Source organism: Anas acuta, chromosome 2, assembly GCF_963932015.1.
Source record: "Anas acuta chromosome 2, bAnaAcu1.1, whole genome shotgun sequence".
NCBI classification, from domain to species: Eukaryota; Metazoa; Chordata; class Aves; order Anseriformes; family Anatidae; genus Anas; species Anas acuta.
The window spans coordinates 187681-200441 of NC_088980.1; the positions used below are offsets into that span (position 1 = coordinate 187681).

General features: G+C 50.4%; 1 long non-coding RNA gene across 2 annotated transcripts; it reads right to left on the reverse strand.

The window, feature by feature from the left end:
* Positions 1 to 7842: 7842 nt before the first annotated feature.
* LOC137851915 (uncharacterized) lies at positions 7843 to 8694 on the reverse strand. 2 transcript variants are annotated; one of them, XR_011093571.1, is made up of 3 exons: positions 8570 to 8694; positions 8320 to 8409; positions 7843 to 8225 (listed from the first exon to the last, which is right to left on the reverse strand). It is a non-coding gene; the product is annotated as an uncharacterized lncRNA (long non-coding RNA). The 2 variants fall into 2 exon arrangements; XR_011093570.1 differs by having other exon boundaries at positions 8320 to 8694.
* Positions 8695 to 12761: the final 4067 nt, after the last annotated feature.

A 12761-nucleotide genomic window follows, 5' to 3' on the forward strand; every position in this document is an offset into this window, starting at 1 on the left:
AAATGAAAACAGTCACAAGATAATCATTCAGCTGCCAGCATTAGCACCCATCGCTCAACAACACAAAGGGACCCCATTTACAATATTATCATTTCAAAACAGAAGCCCCCATACCTCAGCACCTCAGAAGTAGATCAAGCCAGTCACCGAGCTGCCTACCGAGTGCTGAACAGTTCCAGAAGGAGCTCTTTCCTGTGACAGGTTCCTCCAAAGGTTTACACTCTACTGGGGACAGCATAGAAATAAAAATAAAAGTTTCAAAACCCCATATCTGTAAGCTTTCAAGATTCGACAGACCTCCTCAAGCACACCGTTCCAGTGCTATGCGAGCAGCTGCTCGCAAGCAGCTCAAATCTCCCACGCCCAACATCTGCCAAACACCACAGAGATGACTGTGCCAGCTGCCCTTCAGTACGTGCCCAGAGGCAGACCGGATGTCTTCGCCAAAACAGTCCAGACAATGTATTAGTACACCCATGCAATGCCATGTTAGCTGTCATCACTAACTGCCAGGCAGCACAGCTCCAGACCAAACACATACACACACAGGCACACCACAAACACTACAAACAAAACACACAACACATGGCGCAAGAAAAAGCGACCCCCAAAAGGAAAGCCCTATGGCAACAGCAAGTCAGATACAGGTGCTCTGCACCAGACCCTACCAGAGACTCAAATGTCACGACACGCGACTGGAAGCAGCTTCCAGAACTGGGATGATGGAGGCCTAAAAAGCCTGCCTTCAAGACAAGAGACCGGAAGGATGGGGAGTGAAAACCCCCTAAGAACACACTTAGGAATTCGATTCCCAAGCAAGAGCTCCTGATGCGGCCCAGATGACTTCTGCAAGAGTGAGGATGGAAACAGACGCGATCTCAAACCGAATATGATGCACAAGACCTGAAACAGATCTGCAGTTCAAGCAGCGACTGCAAGACAAGAAGTGCTCGAATCAGAATCACGATGACAAAACAAGCATGGAGGCCCTTCAGCACCGCTACCAAGTCCCCTGTCTAGTCAGTCCGGTGTAAAAAGTTAGGAGGATATCAAGACCTGAGAAGCACAGAACAGACGTTGTAGAAGCAACACTACAAGACAGACGAACAGAAGGAAACTGTCCTGCCTGGCGCACGCACTCACGCTACAAAATAATCCTGCCTCTTCTATTAGCCTGGTGACCCAGCCACAAGCACCCTGAACGTGACCCAGCCTCAACCACCCTCACAGTGGCACCAAGTATATTCAGCCAGCAGGCACCACGCTGCTCTGGCTCCCAGCTCCCATTAGCCACCCCAGATATGCAAATACCAGGCGCCCCCCAACTTAGCTCTCAGGCTGCTGCATGGTAAAGTTCCTCCGCCTCAAGAAATGCACAGGCACCGTTTGTCATCTTAGTCAACTGAAGGCTCATCATCAGCTGCAAAAACAGAGAAAGAGCATTCACTAGCACGCCAGCCCCATTGCTCACCTTCTCCACAATGCTGACTACTGCTGATGCAACGTACGATTGTGCTCACGTGTTCCTCTCCGAGTCCAAGCTCCAACAGTGCAGCCAGTATCATCCACACCACCTGGGACAACAAAGGGATTAAATGATAGTTGCATTCAGAACAAATAACCCAATCATGGTTTCTTGTTGTTGTTGTTTGTGTGTGTGTTTCTTGTATTTTTTTTTTTTTTTTTTTAAATCTGCTTTAGCTCAACAGCATGCAGAATGCAAACGAGAACTGGGGAGTACCTAGAAGAAACAATCCCCATGCTTTTGCGGCAGCTTTGAATATTAAAAGGACAATACGACCCAGCAAGTAACTGGAACTTTCTTAACTGGAATTAGCTCATACTTTTATTTGCACTGAAAGAAAAATCTAGGAGCAGAACAGATTATACACCAACAAAATTAATTCCATTCCATCCCCAGAAAAAAATCACATACTCTCATCCCCTCCTGTACCTCAGCCGCTTGCCTGCCCCACGTGGCACATGCTTCCATCTCTTCTCCTTACCCACTTATAGCACCTCTAAAAGGCAAACTGGAGTTTTACTCTATTGGACATAGGAAAATAACTGCAGTGACAACCACACCCCAAAAACAACAGTTACCTCTGCTCATCACGCACCAGAGTCACTGCAGAGGCAGCTCGGGTCGAGACGTCCTGCACTGCGCACTGCATTTCAACCTGAACAAAGGAAAGACACGGGCAGAAGATAAACATTCAGCTGCCAGTAGTAGTAGCACCCATCCCTCAACAACATAAGCGACCCCAGCTTTACTTTTACCCTTTCAAAACAGCACTCCACTTGCCTCTGGACCTGCAAATTAGGTCCAAGCTTGAAAGGAGCGGCCACCATCATCCACAACACCTGGGAACACAAAAGGACAAAACGACACTGTGCTTGCAAGCACCCACCTGCCACGCTGCTCCTCTATCCCAAACAGTCTCACCTCAGACCCTCACAGGGAAACACCTGAGCGTCTTCACTTCGCTTCGGATAAGGCATGACCAGGCTGGCAACACTCACCTTCCCTCAGAGCTCCATCACACGAGGATATCCCTTCCCTGTCCACGACTGCACACAAAGCACCTGCAGAGACAAGGGAAAAGCACACTCTGAGGCACCTCACAGCCACAGCGTACCTGCTGCAAGACCTCTCTCTTCCCAGCTCCGGTACTTCAGCTGCTCACCACCTCTAACTCAGATTCTTCACTCACAGCACCACAGCAAAATCTGCCCAGGCCACACAACACACACTACACAGGCTACATTGCCTAAGACACACAAGCTGGAACGTTCCCACCCAACAATCAGTCGCATCACACAGGAAGGCTGCCGTACTCTCCGAGAAACCAAACCTACCAGCCCTGAGGAGCTCCCCACCTCCTCCTGCCAACCACACTCAGCAAACACACTATTTACTGCTCAGAAAAACAGAAAGTTAAAACATACACACACAAAAAACAACTGAGCTCCACAAATGCCAAAAAGACATGCACACACAGCAGCCTCGGCAGGGGTAATCAAACTTACCCTTTGCAGATGAAAGAGGTGACTCTGATACAACCCTGCTCAGTCTCTTGGCAATGCTGCATCTACCCTGCCAAGCCACATGTAGCATGAAATGCAGCTGGTTTTAGTCCTCTGGAAAATTACAGAAGTAGGTCTATGCATCTAGAGAATAAATTTAGCTCAAAAACAGAAGAGCAACCCACCATCCCAAAAAACAGTGAGCCAGAAACCTCTATTAAACATCCCTCTCCTAAGTGAATTCCAAGCACTTAAAAATTCTAGAAATCTATAAACTCCAGCCTGCCTAGAGAACCCTGCAACTGACTGAAGGAAAAACAAAGCACTTACCCCAAGGAGCAGCCCAGGCAGAAGGAGCTCTCTGATAGCATGCCTGGGGCTCATATACCATTCGGCCCCGCCCAGCACCCAAACCCAATCACCTGGAAAAGGGGAGGGGCAAAGCACAAGGAAGTAGAAAGAAAGGAGCAGCAGCAGCAGCTGGTTTTTATTTTTTTTTCATTACTATTTTATTTTATTTTAAGATCTGCTTTACTTGAAAAACATGCAGAGAGCAGACAGGTGACCTGTGGTGTTTCTAGAAGCAACAATCCCCATGCTTTTGCTGCAGTTTTTAACATTGAAAGGACGACACGACCAGGCCAGTAACTGGAACTTTTTCAAATAGAATTAGCTCAAACAGGTTCATCATCACTTGCAAAAACAGAGAACTAGCATTCACTAGCACGCCAGCCCTGACACCCACCTCTTAGGCAACGCTCACTACTACTCATGCAACATACAGTTGTGCAATACCTCTCTGTTCAAAACTCCTTTACCTCAGCTGCTCAGTAGCTCCACAGGACAAATGGGCCCGGGCGGCGCCGCGCCGAAAGGGGCCCGGGCGGCGCCGCGCCGAAAGGGGCCCGGGCGGCGCCGCGCCGAAAGGGGCCCGGGCGGCGCCGCGCCGAAAGGGGCCCGGGCGGCGCCGCGCCGAAAGGGGCCCGGGCGGACTTATTCTGCAGAGAGGAAGAAGGTGAGCCTGCTCACTCTCCAGGCACTACTGCACTTATGCGGTCAAGAGACATTACCCCACTGTTTCCCAAAAACAACTACCTGGAAACACCTAATAAACATACTTCTAATATGTCAATTCAAGGACATCAAGACTAAAAGGCTGCAAGGTCTAAACACTCGACAGACAGAAAACACACAGGCAAAAGCTCCAGAAATATAACAAACTGTCCCTAAACTTGAAACAGACTACCCCTTACGTGCCCACTGCTGCCATTTTCAGATACACGCTCACACAGGCAGCCTCCATCATACATTTCTCCTAAACCCTGCTGCATCACTTTGACAGCGAGGTTATGACTTTGATAAGATTTGACATAGATTTAAAGGCTCACAGAAAGCCCCGTAATTCTGCAAAAATCAGAAGGGACCCAGAACCACAGAGCAAACACACAAAGTAACATCACCATACTATCCGTAAAACTGCCATAACAACTACTCACCTGAGGAAGAGCTGCGTGCAATACAGGCGCCTACTACTAGATTCCTTTACTATGACAGATCCTACCAGTTTTCACCTCAAAAAGATAGGAGTACCGGTTTCGACTTCAAAATGCATCAGTCCATAGAATCTGACCCACCTAAAGAACCCTCCAAAAGACTGAAGGAAAAACAAAGCACTTATCCAAAAGTGCAGCCCAGGCAGAAGGAGCTCTCTGATGGCATACCTTCAACTCAGTTACCATTAGGTCCCACCTGGAACCTGAAGCCGATCACCTGGGAAAGTGCAGGGGGAAAGCATAAAAAAGCAGAAAGAGGAGCAGCAGCAGCTGTGGTTTTATTAACTTCCTTATAAGGCTTAGCTCAACAGCATGCAGAGTGCAGACAGGAGAACTGGGGTGTTTCTAGAAACAAAAATCCCCGTGCTTTTGCTGCAGCTTTGAATACTGAAAGGACAATACTACCACGCAAGTAAATGAAGCTTTTTCAGCCGGATTTAGCGCAGACTTGTATTTACGCAGGAAGAAAACTCTAGGAGCAGAACAGATTATGCGCCAAAGAAGAATTCAATTCCATTCCACTCACAGGAAAAATCACTTACTTCAGTAGGCTATCTGAAAACCAAAAGGCTATGCTCACGGGTCAAAACACACTACAGGACACTGGGGCCAGGCCCTCCACTGCACCAAATTAAAACCCATCCCTACACTCACCAAGGTACGAGCCCAACCCAAACACAGAAACAGCATTTCAGCCTCAACACAGTTTTCAGAACTGCTGGAAATCAAGCTTCATACTCAGCGAGGCGTGCTCAGGCTACACAAGACAGGGCTTTGGGCACCTCCTTGCCTACCAAAGAAGACAGCCATCAGCACCCGCTTTGTTCCGATTCTGAAGACTAACATCACAGCCCACGTTGCCTGGGACACCTGATAAACAGAAGAGAAAGCGGCCATACCGTTTTCAAGCCATCCCTGCACGTGTCGCTCCTTGATCATCCGCAACCTCTTCTCAAATCCTCAACCGCTTCTGTGGAGAGCCTGCCATGGCACCTGCAAAGCAAGACCCTTCGCACTCACCTCATGCTACTTGGCAGTTCTGCTCCAATCCAGCTCACAACCAGCCCGCCCTTCTCGTGCTGCTCTTCAGAGTGCAGCTTGGCCCCACTCAGCCTGTGCGAGACACCTGCAAAAGACAAACAAAAGCATAGGCTGAAGCAGCATCCAAAGCCACAGCACAGCTGGGACAGTTACTCTCATCTGCTCCCTTACCTCGGCGCCCTCACCTGCCCTCGAGGAAGATGCTTCCATCTGCTCTCTTAGGCCAGCTACAACACCCCTGAAATATAAACAGGATTTTTACTGTATTTTGTGCAGTTAACTAACTGCAATAACAGCTGCACCCCTGAAGTACCTGCTGCATCTGTCCATCGCTCACCTTGCCAAAAGCAGCTCCGGTCAAGTCCCGTGTTGTACACTGTGTTTCACCTTAAACAAATGAAAACAGTCACAAGATAATCATTCAGCTGCCAGCATTAGCACCCATCGCTCAACAACACAAAGGGACCCCATTTACAATATTATCATTTCAAAACAGAAGCCCCCATACCTCAGCACCTCAGAAGTAGATCAAGCCAGTCACCGAGCTGCCTACCGAGTGCTGAACAGTTCCAGAAGGAGCTCTTTCCTGTGACAGGTTCCTCCAAAGGTTTACACTCTACTGGGGACAGCATAGAAATAAAAATAAAAGTTTCAAAACCCCATATCTGTAAGCTTTCAAGATTCGACAGACCTCCTCAAGCACACCGTTCCAGTGCTATGCGAGCAGCTGCTCGCAAGCAGCTCAAATCTCCCACGCCCAACATCTGCCAAACACCACAGAGATGACTGTGCCAGCTGCCCTTCAGTACGTGCCCAGAGGCAGACCGGATGTCTTCGCCAAAACAGTCCAGACAATGTATTAGTACACCCATGCAATGCCATGTTAGCTGTCATCACTAACTGCCAGGCAGCACAGCTCCAGACCAAACACATACACACACAGGCACACCACAAACACTACAAACAAAACACACAACACATGGCGCAAGAAAAGGTGACCCCCAAAAGGAAAGCCCTATGGCAACAGCAAGTCAGATACAGGTGCTCTGCACCAGACCCTACCAGAGACTCAAATGTCACGACACGCGACTGGAAGCAGCTTCCAGAACTGGGATGATGGAGGCCTAAAAAGCCTGCCTTCAAGACAAGAGACCGGAAGGATGGGGAGTGAAAACCCCCTAAGAACACACTTAGGAATTCGATTCCCAAGCAAGAGCTCCTGATGCGGCCCAGATGACTTCTGCAAGAGTGAGGATGGAAACAGACGCGATCTCAAACCGAATATGATGCACAAGACCTGAAACAGATCTGCAGTTCAAGCAGCGACTGCAAGACAAGAAGTGCTCGAATCAGAATCACGATGACAAAACAAGCATGGAGGCCCTTCAGCACCGCTACCAAGTCCCCTGTCTAGTCAGTCCGGTGTAAAAAGTTAGGAGGATATCAAGACCTGAGAAGCACAGAACAGACGTTGTAGAAGCAACACTACAAGACAGACGAACAGAAGGAAACTGTCCTGCCTGGCGCACGCACTCACGCTACAAAATAATCCCGCTGCTCCTATTAGCCTGGTGACCCAGCCACAAGCAGCCTGAACGTGACTCAGCCTCAACCACCCTCACAGTGGCACCAAGTATATTCAGCCAGCAGGCACCACGCTGCTCTGGCTCACAGCTCCCATTAGCCACCCCAGATATGCAAATACCAGGTGCCCCCCAACTTAGCTCTCAGGTTGCTGCATGGTAAAGTCCCTCTGCCTCAAGAAATACACAGGCACCGATTGTCATCTTAGTCAACTGAAGGCTCATCATCAGCTGCAAAAACAGAGTACCAGCATTCACTAGCACGCCGGCCACGATGCCCACCTTCTCCACGATGCTGACTACTGCTGATGCAACATACGATTGTGCTCACGTGTTCCTCTCCGAATCCAAGCTCCAACAGTGCAGCCAGTATCATCCACACCACCTGGGAAAACAAAGGGATTAAATGTTCGTTGCATTCACAACAAGTCTACCAATGGTGTTTTATTTTGTTCTTCATTTGTGTGTGTGTGTGTTTGTTTTTTTTTGTTTACCTGTTTGTTTTTTTTGGGGGGATCTGCTTTAGCTCAACAGAATGCAGAGTGCAGATGAGACCTGAGGTGTTTCTAAAAGCAACAATCCCCATGCTTTCGCTGAAGCTTTGAATATTAAAAGGACAATACAACCCAGCAAGTAACTGAAACTTTCTTAACTGGAATTAGCTCAAATTTTATTATTTTTTTTAAACTTAGAAAGAAAAATCCAAGAGCAGAACAGATTATACACCAACAAAATCAATTCCATTCCATCCCCAGAAAAAAATCACATACTCTCATCCCCTCCTGTACCTCAGCCGCTTGCCTGCCCCACGTGGCACATGCTTCCATCTCTTCTCCTTACCCACTTATAGCACCTCTAAAAGGCAAACTGGAGTTTTACTCTATTGGATGTAGGAAAATAACTGCAGTGACAACCACACCCCAAAAACAACAGTTACCTCTGCTCATCACACACCAGAGTCACTGCAGAGGCAGCTTGGGTCGAGACGTCCTGCACTGCGCACTGCACGCTGCATTTCAGCCTGAACAAGGGAAAGACACAGGCAGAAGATAAACATTCAGCTGCCAGCAGTAGTAGCACCCATCCCTCAACAACATAAGCAACCCCAGCTTTACTTTTATCCTTTCAAAACAGCACTCCACTTGCCTCTGGACCTGCAAATTAGGTCCAAGCTTGAAAGGAGCGGCCAGCATCACCCACGCCACCTGGGAACACAAAAGGATACAATGACCGCGGTGCTTGCAAGCACCCACCTGCCACACTGCTCCTCTATCCCAATCAGCCTCACCTCGGACCCTCACAGGGAAACACCTGAGCGTCTTCCCTTTGCTTCGGATAAGGCATGACCAGGCTGACACCACTCACCTTCCCTCAGAGCTTCCTGACATGAAGATTTCCCTTCCCTCTCCACAACTGCACAAAGCACCTGCAGAGACAAGAGAAATGCACACTCTGAGGCACCTCACAGCCACAGCGTACCTGCTGCAAGACCTCTCTCTTCCCAGCTCCGGTACTTCAGCTGCTCACCAGCTCTGAGATTGTTCACTCACAACACCACAGCAAGCTGCACCCGGGCCACACAACACACACTACACAAGCTACATTGCTTAAGACATATGAGCTGGAACGTTCCCACCCAACAATCAGTCGCATCACACAGGAAGGATGCCGCACACTCCTAGAAACCAAACCTACCAGTCCTGAGCAGCTCCCCACCTCCTCCTGCCAACCACGCTCAGCACACACACTATTTACTGCTCAGAAAAACAGAAAGTTAAAACATACACACAAAAAAAAACAACCGAGCTCCACAAATGCCAAAAAGACATGCACACACAGCAGCCTCGGCAGGGGTAGTCGCAGACTTACCCTTTGCAGATGAAAGAGGTGACTCTGATACAACCCTGCTCAGCGTCTTGGTAACGCCGCATCTACGCTGCCAAGCCATATGTAGCATTCAATCAAGCTGGTTTTAGTCCTCTGGAGAGTTACACAAGTGGGTTTATACATCTAGAGATTAAAACATAGCTCAAAAACAGAAGAGTATCCCACCATCCCAAAAAAAACAGTGAGCCAGCAGCCCCTACTAAACATCCCGCTACTGAGTGAATTCCAAGCACTTAAAATCCAGAAATCCATAGGCTCCAGTCTGCCTAGAGAACCCTGCAACTGACTGAAGGAAAACCAAAGCACTTACCCCAAAGAGCAGCCCAAGCACAAGGAGCTCTCTGATAGCATGCCTGGGGCTCATATAGCATTCAGCCCCGCCCAGCACCCAAACCCAATCACCTGGGAAAGGGGAGGGGCAAAGCACAAGAAAGTAGGAAGAGAGCAAAAGAAGCAGCTGTGTTTTTTTTTTTTCCTTTGTTTTTTAAAATCTGGTTTATCTCAAAAACATTCCAAGAGCAGACAAGAGACCTGTGGTGTTTCTAGAAGCAAAACTCCCCTTTTGCTTTTGCTGCAGCTTTTAATGTTGAACTGATAATGTCACCAAGCAAGTAACTGAAACTTCTTCAACTGGAATTAGTTTACACACGCTCACCGTCATCTGCAAACACAGAGAACCAGCATTCACTAGCCCTAACCCTAACCCCAACCCTCACCCTAAGCTCTAACCCTAGCCCCAGCCCTAGTCCCCGAGAACTGCATTTCCCGGTGTGCTCTGGGCACCCAACATGGCCTCCCGGAAGTCCGGAGTCCCAGAACTACATTTCCCGGTATGCTCTGGGCACCCAACATGGCCTCCCGGAAGTTCGGAGTCCCAGAACTACATTTCCCGGTATGCTCTGGGCACCCAACATGGCCTCCCGGAAGTCCGGAGTCCCAGAACTACAGTTCCCGGCATGCTCTGGGCACTCAACGCAGCCTACCGGAAAGCCTTGTGCCGGAAAACTACACCTACCAGCATTCCCTGGGCAGCCGGCACGGCCAATCAGAGGCCGAGTTGTCGAGAACTCCATTTAACAGCACTCCCTGTAACCCTAGCCCTTACCGCCCTTACACAAAAAAGCCGCAAGCCCTAACCCTAAAAATCCTCGAAACCCCTACAGACCTAACCCAAACTATCCACCACACTAAACCCCTGAAGTCCTATGCCTAAAAGCCCTAACCCAAACACTTAAGACGCTCAAATCCCACACCCACAAAATTAAGATGCTCAAATCCCAAACCCCAAAAAAATAGGACGCTCAAATCCCAAACCCCCTTCCGAAAAAGAAAATAAGAAAAATAAATCAAACAAAACAAAAACAACAAAAGGGGTAGACCTGGTGGCATCTGCCCTATAACCCTGCAAAAATCATGAGGGACATAGAACAACAAAGCAAACACACAAAATAACATTGACATCCTATCCATAAAAGTGCTATAACAATTAATCACCTCCAAAGAGCTTCATGCAATAAATGCACGCACTACTAGATTGGTTTCCTCGAAAATATCGTACAAGACTCTGACCCACGAAAAGAACCCTGCATGTAGCTAACAGAAGAATAAACAAAGCACCGACCCCAAAGAGCAGCCCACGCAGAAGGAGCTCTCTGATAGAACGCCTAGGGATCGTATAACATTTGGCCCCGCCCAGCACCCAAACCCAATCACCTGGGAAAGAGGAGGGGGCAAAGCACAAGAAAGAGAGCAGGAGCAGCAGCTGTGTTCTTTTATTTATTTTTTTATTTATTTGTCACCTATCCCTAGTTTACAGCATGCGGAGTGCAGACAAAAGAACTGCGGTGTTTCTAGAAGCAAAATTTACCCTATTTTTGCCTCAGCTTTGAACATAGAAAGGACAATACAACCAAGAAAGTAAATGAAATATTTTCAACGGGAATTAGCACGAACCTTTCATTTACATATGAAGAAAAATCTAGGAGCGTAGGAAATTACACATCAAAAAAAAAAAAGACGTAATAAGCACCGCGCGTGCACGGCCCCTGGCCGCCTGCAGTACTCGTTTTCCACCAGCAGGTGGCGGCAGAGGGGCGCCCTCGGGCGTCACCGGGCATGAGCTCCCCTCGGCCGCCTGCAGTACCCGTTTTTCCACCAGCAGGGGGCGGCCTAACCCTAACCTAACCCAACCCGAACCCCAACTCCAACTCCAACCCTAACCCTAATGGCGTCCCCCCAGAACCCGCACCCCGCACACTTGGTTCCCCCCTCCTTTTGGTTCCCCCCCTGGTGCGCCCCGCAAATTTGTCCCCCCGGAACCTGAACCCCGCACACTTGGTTCCCCCCTCATTTTGGTTCCCCCCCGGTGCGCCCCGCAAATGTGTCCCCCCGGAACCCGCACCCCGCACACTTGGTTCCCCCCTCACTTTGGTTCCCCCCCCCGCCTTGGGTTCCCCCCAAGCCCCATGGACCCCCCCCCCCCTTGGTGTCCCACCCCCCGTCCTACCCGTGCCCGCAGCAGCCGCTCGCGCTCCGCCAGTGCCTCCCGCACCCGACGCTGCATGTCGGCCAGGTGGAGGCAGGCGCTGGGGGGGGGAATAAATTGGGGGGGGGAATAAATTGGGGGGGGTCTGGGGGCGCATTTAGGGGGCGGAGGGGACTGGTTCTCACCTGTAGAACTCGGCGTCGAGCACCCCCGGGGGCAGCTGCAGGGCCAGGATGCCTGGGGGGGTGCGGGGGGGGACATGTCAGCACCCCCCAGACCGAAACCCCAAAACCGCTGCCGTTGACCCAAAATCGCCGCCGGTGACACCGGTAGGGCCACCGGGCGCCCCGCGGGCCACTGGGAGCGGAAGACGGGCATGAAGCTGCTGGTGGACGGCGGCCACGCTAAAATGCTAGGTCAGCCGCGGGTTGGGGCTCTGGGGGGGGCACCCCATAGGGTCACAACCCCTCCAAAACCCCCCGGCCCCATAGAGACCCCCCCCCAGCCACACAGATCCCACCCCAAACCCTGTAGGTGCTCCCCCAAACCCTACAGGCACCTTCTCCAGATGTTCCCCACAACCTCCCAGCCCCACAAGTACCCCCCCCTTGGCCCCATACAGCCCCCCCACGGCCCCATATGGCCCCCCCACCTTGCAGGCCGCCCGCCCGTGGTCGTAGTACACCTCCTCTATGGCCTGGAAGTAGATGACGCCCTTCAGCTTCGTCTCCTCCTTGTCTGGGGGGGGGGGGGGGCAGAGATAGGGGGGTCACCCCATGGAACCACCTAACCCCCGACCACCCAACCCTGACCCCCCAACCCCCCAACCCTAACGGATCTAACCCTAACCCCCCAACCCCTGACCCCCCAACCCTATCCCCCTAACCCTAACAGATATAACCCCCACCTTAACCCCCGACCCCCTTACCCCCCAACCCCCACCCGGCATGCTCTGGGCACCAAACATGGCCTCCCGGAAGCCCAGTGCCAGAAAACTACGCCTACCAGCATTCCCCAGGCAGCTGGCTTGACCAATCACAGGCCGAGTGTTCCAGAAATACATTTACCAGCACTCACTGGAACCCAAGCACTTACTGCCCTTTCAAAATAGACTCAAGCCCTAACACTAAAAAACTTCGAAACCCCTACAGGCCTAATCCAAACTGTTTACCACACTAAACCCCT